The sequence below is a fragment of the Thermobia domestica genome, chromosome 13, assembly GCF_964235325.1.
Source record: "Thermobia domestica chromosome 13, izTheDome1.hap1.1, whole genome shotgun sequence".
NCBI lineage: Eukaryota > Metazoa > Arthropoda > Insecta > Zygentoma > Lepismatidae > Thermobia > Thermobia domestica.
Window position 1 is genome coordinate 6689258 of NC_137466.1, and position 10462 is coordinate 6699719.

Consider the following 10462-nt stretch of genomic DNA (forward strand, 5'->3'; position numbering starts at 1 on the left):
TGCGACAAAACGGTTGCACACAGAAGCGATACAATTTTTTTTTCGGAAAGCGGGTAACCAGGTCTTACCAACCGTGAAAACAGAATTTTAAAATTCGAACCGGAAGTGCTCGAAACAAATTCGCAAACTTCGACTTTTCAGATAAATTTACGTTCATTTGTTAATTTATGTACAAAAAGATACGCATGCGCAAACCAAACTATAATAAAATATAGTTTATTTATATTCTTATGTACATACCACAACAAGAATTATAGCTCTACCTGTCTCCATAGCCGAATGGTGAGGCTCCGAAGTTGACCATTTTCCATGTCTTCTACAATTCATAAATTGTACTCCCCGTCTTTGATGGCCCATTACTTGGCGGGAAAATTTTTTTCGACAAAACAAAAAAAAAATGGGTCTCTTAAAAACATGTCTAGTTGCTATAAAAAAAGTTTCAACAATATCTGAGATGGTGATGGTACAATTTTATATTTTTTTGCCTGAGTGGAAATGGAAGGCACCAAAAATCAAATAAGAGCGTAAAAAAGTATTCCTCTGATGTGGGTCCAACGGAGGTCGAACCAACGGGCCGGATCCTCAACATTCCCCTCCTCCAAAAAAGGTGCAGAACCATCATAGAAAAAGCATTTTCCAAATGAATGGGTCGAACCTTGAAATCTGAAAAGGACAAAGAAGATAATTTAAAAGAAAGGAAACGCAAGCTCAATATAACGCAAAGGAGAGAGGAAAGAAAAAAACGAAGGCGATTGGAGAATGAAGCAGTCGAGTTGAGTCCTTGCAGTTCCTTGCAGATGGCAGGATCCGTTTGTTTGGATGAGAAGCGAGCTAGCCAGTGGTGCCTCTTACGGTGAGGATGGGAAGCATGCGAGCTAGTATTGCGTCTACCAAGGTCAAGAAGCTGCTTCGTCATACTGACACAGTTTTCGAGGAAGGAACAGAGAAAAGAAGAAAAACAGGTAAGTGACTTGCACTAATAAAATAAAAATATACATGTAAATAACTGCATGTTATTACAATGTCTACAGTGCCATGGTAGATTTCAAGCCTTGGAGCGTAGTAATCAACAAAAACAAACGTGGCAATTATTCAGAATATAGTTCATGAGTTCAATGTAGAACACAGTGAAAACGAAGATCGGAATCATTTCCTTGATATATTTACAGTGTGGATAAATATTTAAATAAAACGTAAAAGAACTAACAATAACTTTCATCCAGAATACAGGTAAAATATGTAAATAGATACACAATTCACTAATACGACTTGACTGTATATTACGTAATGTTAAAAAAGTGTCCGAATATATATATATATATATATATATATATATATATATATATATATATATATATATATATATATATATATATATATATATTCGTAAAGTATTATTTTCACCCTTTTTCAATTATAAAGCATCAATAACAATTTTATGACAGGAACTTAATACATCAATCTATCTTTTTTTTTTATCTTAATACGTTCTCTCATTACAAGTTTTTTCTTCTTCTTACAGATTTGTTTTAACATATTTTTATAAACAAATTTAAGATTTATTTAATATCACAAGATTTGTAGATTAAATTGACCATAGATACAATATAAAAATGTATAATTATTTTATTATATAATTTCAATCAATATTCAAGTAGAAAATTTTAATTTTATTACATAGTTCATTATTCCGAATCTGCATATTTACTAATAAATTACACATCTAGACATAAATAATCTTTGACAAAATGATAAAATCGATTAAATAAACAAACTAACAAAGTAATTTATTAAATAAATTTATGAAACAATTAAGAAAAAATAACTAAGTCAACAGCAAACATATTTCGATAGTCGAACCAGAGGAAGGGGTAGAAAACCACCTATCAACGGCATCACATCCAGTGCCACTGCCTGCCTTTCCACGCCATCCAATGACACCACACCCTACTTGCATAGCACGTCTTCCAGTTGTACAAATGTTCAGTATTGTCCTCTGTGTTAGAGAAGAAATATCTCATATACAGAGTGCGGCACGTAAAACCGGCCCGTAAAGTGAACACTTATCCGGTACGGTTTTAACTTCAGTCCCCTTAAAACACGTGTGCAACTTCTCTCACTCGCATGAACCTATTGACTCAATCTCCTGGTTGACTTTCGAGGACTTCTTGTCATTATCTCCTCCACCTGCATCTTTAATTCAGGTGTGCAGACAGATGGTCATCTGTTCCTGGGAGCATTTTGAATCGCCATTTTTCAATCAAATCCTGAATGGTGCTTTTTGCTGGCACAGAACGTCCTGGAAATTTCTCCCGAAACAAATTCTTTGTTTTCACAAAAGATCCAGTGAGAATGAACCCTTCAACAATGGCAACACGCTCGGGTATCGAATACGGCATTATCACACACTGACACTCACCCGGCTTAACACAACGAGGCCTTTTCTCAACTGGTTTCGACAAGTTTCACTGGCTGCGGCTGCACGTGACTGCTGCAGGTCACGTAAGTCGACCCGACCCTCGACACGCCATCTCTTGGTAGGAAGGTAGATTATTTAAGTGTTGCCAAAAACACAATATACCAGAATATTACGACGGGCCGGTTTTACGTGCCGCACCCTGTAGTTCTTTTCCATGTGGTAAGGTACCAAGAACCGACGACACGTTGCCACGTTGGATAGCAATAGATATGCGTTGTATTAAGAAAGATGTTGAACGAATATCTCCAGTAACGATAAAAATGCGTGTGCCTACTTCTCTAATAAAATCAAGGCTTGCAGATCCCCAAGCACCACTAGTCTCGATGGCAATTGGAGCAAAAATAAATTTTCAAGGAGACTGTTATATTTCCTTTGCTTTTCTACTTCTCTACGACTAGCAACCGCCTCAGCATTCATAACAGCTAAAGGGAGACTTGAATGGGCAAATGTATCTGAACACGTAAAGTCCCATACTAGTGATTTGCCTTTCAACCAAGGAACTAATGTCATGCCATCAGGTCGTTTACCATCAGAACGACAACATCCTGAAGGTTCACGTATTGAAGGAATTCCAGCTGTTGTAAGGGCTCGTAAAATGATATCATTCACAGAGGAGTGTCTAGCGTGTCTACCCATGCTCTTCATGCATGACAGGCCATGCAGGCCACGTTGGTAACTTGATCCCCGCAAGCTGGACAGCGATGTGGCTCACAAATATCTGCACCTAATCTTAAGGCGACAGAGATTCGAAATGCTTCATTAGTCATATGAAGACCTAATGGTGGGGAGGGTAATGCATTCAACCATGCCCCAGCATGTAGGGATGAGGCAGCACGAATCCTGGCTTTATCCTCTAAAGCAATAACTGACTGTAAGAGAAGTTCATGAAAATGCGCTGCAATTGGTGTGTACCAAGATCCTGAGAACCTATTTTGTTAATCTCTGGAAGATCTGTATCTGTTAAATTTTTCCATTAGGTAGAGCCTTCTTGAACTGTGCAATCTGGGTCTAGGTGGTAACCTTGCGGAAGAAGAGCCTCGACTAAACGAAGAGATCCGTGGTAGGACGTTAAAAAGGAAGGAATCGCCATATCCACGGATCCTCGAATACCAAGACCCCCTAATCTCACAGGTAAGGATGCTTGAATCCAAGATTCGTCACTTAAGGAGCAGTTTAAAATTGACTCCAGACCCATTTTAAGGATATGATCGTATTTTCCCAGTAGTGGAGTCTCATTCCAAGAAAGAAAACATCGTAAGAAGTAGTTTAAACGAGGGATCGACAAAGAGGCACGTACAAGAAAGAAAGCTGCATGGACAGAAATCGAGGCGAGACGAGAAAAAAATATTCTAACTTCGATATTTTGCTTAACAGGACATTGGTAAAAGCTTCCTTTGTGAGAGCGGCGCCTAGAAGACAAGCATCCTGGTTAGTTAGGAGACGTATTCCTGGGGCAGTTTCGTCAAATGTTTTAAATAATAGGTCGAATTTGGCTTTGTCTGAGCCAAGAAAACCAACTTCACACTTTGAAAAATTTGAATTGAAAGAACTACTTCAGGTTCATCAGCGATAGTTCCATCATCCAAATACCAAATGTTTAATTCAGTGTTGATCGATTTCACTAAGGAATGAATGGTTACAGCAAAAAGTGCTGGGCCCAGGGGATCGCCTTGTTGTACTCCTCTCTGGGATGAAATAGTGTCTTCACCTAAGAATAGATCACTGGATTGAGCGTAACATTAGTAAACATATGGATAGATTGAAGGAAATTCATTAAACACTGTAGTGAGCATGGAGTCCGGGTGAAGCTCGTTAAATGCGTTGCGAAAATCCAGTTTTAAGATAGCCTTAGGAGTATTGTGAATAGAGGAAAAATAATCCCTGGTTGCATGTACAGCTGCTTCGGTTTCGTTGGGAGTACAAACACCAAGTTGATGGGGAGACAAAAAGTTCTTAAAATGCTCCCGTGTTCTGAAGCATATAATTTTTGCTGATATTCTGCGCCAGACATTACCAACGGGAATAGGTCTAATTCCACCAGATTTCTTGTTTAGAGCAGTAAGTTTAGCTCCGAAAAACAATGGCCGAACTTCCAAGGGAAATTTTCCTGAAATAATTAAATTAAACAGATCGCATAATGATTTTAAGAGCTTTTCCTTCGATTCAAGTACTTGACAGGATAGGAGATCTTTGAGAATCGAAGGGAGAAGACCATCGAGACCTCCCGCGCTATCAGATGGAAAGGAATTAATAGCTACCTTAATTTCATTAATTGAAACTCCTTCAGAGTTGTTTGAGTCATCTGGAAAATTCGGTAAAGTAAATTCACCAGGCTGGCCTGGATGCTTCTCCAATAGCGTCTCAAACACAGAAATGTCAGGGGCTGCAACACTATCATCTGACATTAGTAGACGGACTGCTCCACGGATGTCACCATCTGCAAGTTTGTTTTCTACAATCTTAAGATTGGAAACATTCTGTTTTGGAAGAGATTTCCTGATCTTTGTTGGATGCCAGGTTAAGGCATCCATACCTACATCACACCAAAGACGAACTCTTTGTTTTACCCACGAGGTAAATTTTTTTACATTTTCAGATTTTTTGGGAGCAGTTAGTGCAACTAATGGAAATAGTAACATGTTGATCCAATCTCTTTCGTCATTTGAAATGGTTACTTGATGTAACACATTGGCAAGTGCATCAGCAACTGCAGCTCGAGCACCTCGAAGGACACGTCTTAAAATATGTGTTGAGGATCTTAATGATATTAATATTTTGCCCAAGTTACACAATGTCTAATCCTGTGTGTCTTTATTGCGGTTAGAGATGTTAGTTCTTTTAGTTTTATAATCTGGATAGCTCTTATTATAGATATGACAACAATCTCCGTCCCCATTTATAAACTGATGCTTTTTACCTATGTGTATAGCTAATCCTCTGGAATTCAAATAATGTTTTCCACAGTGAGGACATGGTGACACATTCTTAGAGTTAGTAGATAAGCGGCCATTACTAGGCCTGCTAATGTTGGCAACTGAATCAATCTTAGGTATATTGCATTCACCTGATTTGTCTGATTCAATCGATGGAACACTTGAACCGTCACTTGATAATTCCACTAGTTCATTCTGTAATATATAAAAAATCGATGATATTAATATTTGAAAAATTCTAAATATACGTTTGTGACGAATTTCTGTTGCTGTTTATTTCATTGTTAGAATACTATGTTAGAATTATAACGTTCGATAGTTCTTTCATTTCTGTATAAGAAGATAACCAGTAATTCTATTTTTGAACGGATTTCACCATTTTTGTCTAGGGGACGTCGTGCACACACACATGTAACTCAAACATGCCCATCAAAAGTTTTTCCTCTCTTTTGACCGAAAACCTTTCAGAGGATATCCTTAGGCTTGTGCACTGATCACAACAATAATTATACAACAAGAATAAATATACAACAAAAGTTCACGAGCACTAGCATGTGTGCATATTAATAATAAATATCATATATATTATTAAGCACAACATTCAACTAATTCTTCTCCGTTGCTTCTTTACAGATACGAAGAGCCGATGCGGGGCAAAACTTATATAACCTTAATATTTTATACATCCTTACGTAAACTGCATGCCGCATGAATGCTTCGCAAAATGTTCATAACACAGCTAATTACTAGTAAATGTATGTGTCTACTCACAATGCTAATCTGTGTTCTAAATAACTTGTACGACATATTAAATCCTCTAACTAGAATAACTTAGTTCCAGATCTAACAACAAATGGTAGCCATTAACTGAGTGCCGTAGAATCTTACTAACAAAACATAAATCATTGAAGTTTCAACTTATAAAACTCCTTCCACAGTAACGGTACTAATAATGTTAACATACAACTCATAATGTATTCTTCGGCCAATAACAATTAAGGCCAACGTCAAAAGGTTCCAAAATGCAAGTGCGAAGGGACGAGGAAAGAAAAAAAGAAACATGCGTCGAAACCATGCGCACACAGGGAGTTAAGGTAATGGCTTCGCAATTTCTTATCAAAATCTTCTTCTTTACATTCACTAAGTTTATAGAAAGTACTCATAAAATAGTGCATGAATGATATAATCACTAACTCAAACTACTATAATACATATATAAATATATATCTAATAATATGATAGGTAAATAAAATCATAATAGCCACAAACCACTATATATAAACGAAAACGATAATGTTCCTTAATCAGAAGTAAGGAATATAATCGTTAAGATATGAGACTGGATTCGAAGTAGATGCTGCAAGTCGTTGATTATCGGATGAAGTTACAGGTGCTGGTAACGTAAACTATTACTACGTTGAGCTTTCACACTTCGTTTGAACACAGAACGTCGTTTATATAGTTTAAAAAATATAAATAGAATAAACAGAAGTAGCAAAATCTCAATAGCGTGTACCAGTATCCACAGTATGTCTTGATCTAGAGAGATACCTTCAGCATTTGCCCTGCGAATGCACAGAGCACACAGAAAAAAGTCATGTCGGTACAATAGGTAGCCAATCGCTAAAGTTAAAATTATGTTCCATCATATTTAAAATAACGGCACAAAGTTTTGCGTATAGTAGATAGACGTATAAGATTTAATTGGTGTAACAGAATACGACGACAAATTAAGATGAGGGATAGTATATCTCCAATCGAGGTTAACTAATTCAGAATTATTAAATATTTCGTGGGATTAAAATTTTGGTTCAAATGAACAAAATTATTAGCCGTTAAAAAGGCAGGGTATAAATGGTACAACTGTAGGCGATGAAATCTGATTAAAAAAACAATGAAATATCGGTTTTGCGAATAAATGTTCAGAGACTTAATGTGATATCACACGGTAATGAAATGAGTAGTGATCCAAATTTACTTCCAAGAGGGAGGTATTTGTCACAGAGACCAATTGTAGCGTAGGAGGAGGGTGAGTCAAAACAAAAGTGTGCGGTTGTAGTTCCAATAGTTGACTATGCACGTTATCGTGGCAAACGTACAAACAGGACGTCACAATGTCGTGGACAGTAGATCGAAAAAATCCTTTATATAAACATCTGGCCAATTGAGACGACACAGTAATGTGAGATGGAGTTTTACACAAATTCGACACTTGTATGTTACAGGACAAGAAATCTGAGCCCACGATAGAAAAAGCAAACAGCTGAGAATAGAAAATAACGTAACTGGGAAATATACTAATCGAAGAGGTTTGATTATGGTAGCCAAACGGAATGGCTTTGACAGAATATAATTAAAATAGGCATATTTCTCTCGCAAGGGAACTTTTAAGTGAAAAAAAATTGAGGAATCAAAAATATCACATGACAATAACTTTAACGTGTAGTAAACATCAACATTAGATATGGGGTAGCCAGTAACATATTTTTGTGGGTCAAAGATTCCTCCAAAATACGTAATTGAGCTTCCAAAACTTTATAAGGAATAAGTGTTGGATCAAGCTTGCCTAATCTACAACTCTGAATAGAGGTCTGGTATCAATTACGAATTTTAAAATATGCATAGACAGCTGGTAAATTTCACCAAGTAACGAAAAAAATTGTAATTGATTGCTATCAGCTAGGTTTTGTACAGATTTACCTAAAACTTTCGTCTGATCCAAAAGTGTCTTCGAGAAACTCTCAATTTTCTGAAAATTCTTTCCAAGTTGAGATAGGAAATCAGTGAAGGCTGCAGATGCATTATGTATAAAAATTGAATTACGGAGCAATTGTTCTTGTAGTTGAAGAACAACAGATTGAATTTTGTCCTGCTTCTGCTAATAGGCAGATAACTGGCTGTGAGTTGCTAGACCGCAACACCAGCTAAACAAAGACCCAACCACATTAAAAATGGAAAGAGTATTGCGTGAATGAAATTTGGTTCTGTATGGTTCGTTAATAGTTAAGAGATTATTCTCCAGGTGCGTATGTAATACGTCCAAACTAGATGCTATCTGCAAGTTTGAACTGAATAAATAGTATTGTCATTACAATGCATAGTATTAAACAAAGATGAAGCATGAGTAGGCTTAAGGAAATAGAAAAATTCACATTAAATAATAGAGGAACTGCATGCTGGTACAAAATATGCCCATGGAGCTCATTGAAATAAAACCCGCTAGATATCGATACATCTACGGAGGCTGATACGACAGATATTAATATCAAAACCTCCAGCGTCTGGAACAAATAAAATACAAAGAAAACATATACTATACGCACTATTATCACAAGGATCACGTATGAATTACCACAATATGTATAACAACTGTATAACGTACTTAACTAAAAATATCCGAATATAAATAATATTGCAAGGAAAGAAAAAAATATATTCACTGTATTCTTACTACAAGTTTCTAGAAAAACCAATATATACTTACACTTCTTAATATACTTATGATTTGAATTTTACCATGTAATATCCACGCCTTGCACTAACAACGTATCTATATATCAATATACCATTAATTGAACTCATGTATCAGGTACATAACTCTTCTCTCAATTTGTATTATTGAAGTAAAGTTTCCAAAGATAAGTTAATGTGTCATGTAAGGTAAATTCTACCACTTTCAAATAACATTAAGAGCTTATCAAAAAGGAACTTCTTATCATGTTAAATTATCTACTATCCACAAGAAATGCAATACCTTGAGTAAAAGAAAAACAAAATCGTCTAAATCGGTGAAATTCAACATGCTGAGAAAGGGTTTAACAATCGACTGCATCGGTAAAATTCATGCAAGAGTATATGCCAATAACGAGTATTCAAACATAAAATAATGTTTGTAGTTTTCACATTCGAGATTCGACAGAAATTTAACTACTCTTCCTGAGAAAATTGTCTAAATTGGAGTTACTGGAAATGGTACCTATTCCAGTAAATTAGACAGATTCAAGATAACTAAAAGTCAAGTCAGGGAAAAAAAGGTTTTGACGTCAAATACTTAAATCAGGGTAATCTATCATGTACATGTATACTCGTATATAAAGTATGTAAATAGAGATAAGGTAGTAAACATCTCTAAAAAATAGGTCAGTATCTTAATAGTCTTTTCCCTTCTTTGCAGATATAGGGAAAATTCCTGTAACGAGCATACTACGTAGCAAGCAGCGTGACTACAACATTTTACTACGTAACTATGTCTTGCACTAAATCCAAACATGGTTTCTTAGAGAAAGATCGCAGTTCCTCTCAGGAATCATACAAGTTCAAGGTACTAACATAAAATAAGGCTTTTAGTAATCACACCTTACACTACTGTTGGAAAGTTGAGAGGAAAGTACTCATCTTAGATTTGTTTATTGTCTTTGTCAAAAAGGCAAAAGATAATTCTGTCAAAATCGTTTAGGTTCGTATCGAGCATATTGCGAACGGTCGATAACGCTAGTTTTGCTGCTTGTAACTTATCAAAGTCAAACGCTCCAGTGCCTAGACAACAAAAGGCAAGCGTCCAGCAACTATTGTCAATAGCACATTTCATATAGTTCAAATAACATTGCCTCAAAATGCGTTTATTGTTGTCGCTAGGAGCACATGTAAGTAACACGTTAGCTGCTGGAAGATTAAAACCTGGTGACATTTTTGCTTGTCCCGGTCAGAGCGAAACAAGATTCTTACAAACTTCAAGGAGCTGCTCTCCGGCGGCTCTATGAATTTCCCCATCAACACGAGATCTAGGCGTCAGTGTCTCATTTTCTGCGTTAACCACAGCGTCGCATTTTAGATTAGCGATGTCCGCATAGAAAATGATAACTTTATTATTGATATCCTCATTGACGTTATATAGTGGTTTTCTATTGGACTTCGGGAACTGAACAGACGAGACAGTTGGTAATTCCACAGCATCGGTAACGTGTACATATTGAACTGGATCCTTTAGTTTCGTGACAAGAGTAAATTCTTCGGCGTCTTCTATCCGGTAGCTACCGTCTTGATCTTCCTG

The 10462-nt window shown here is 36.4% G+C and overlaps 1 long non-coding RNA gene across 1 annotated transcript; it reads left to right on the forward strand.

Annotated features, from left to right (window-relative positions):
* Nucleotides 1-851: 851 nt before the first annotated feature.
* Nucleotides 852-9727, forward strand: LOC145667455 (uncharacterized). The gene is made up of 2 exons (XR_014127890.1): nucleotides 852-962; nucleotides 9587-9727. It is a non-coding gene; the product is annotated as an uncharacterized LOC145667455 (long non-coding RNA).
* Nucleotides 9728-10462: the final 735 nt, after the last annotated feature.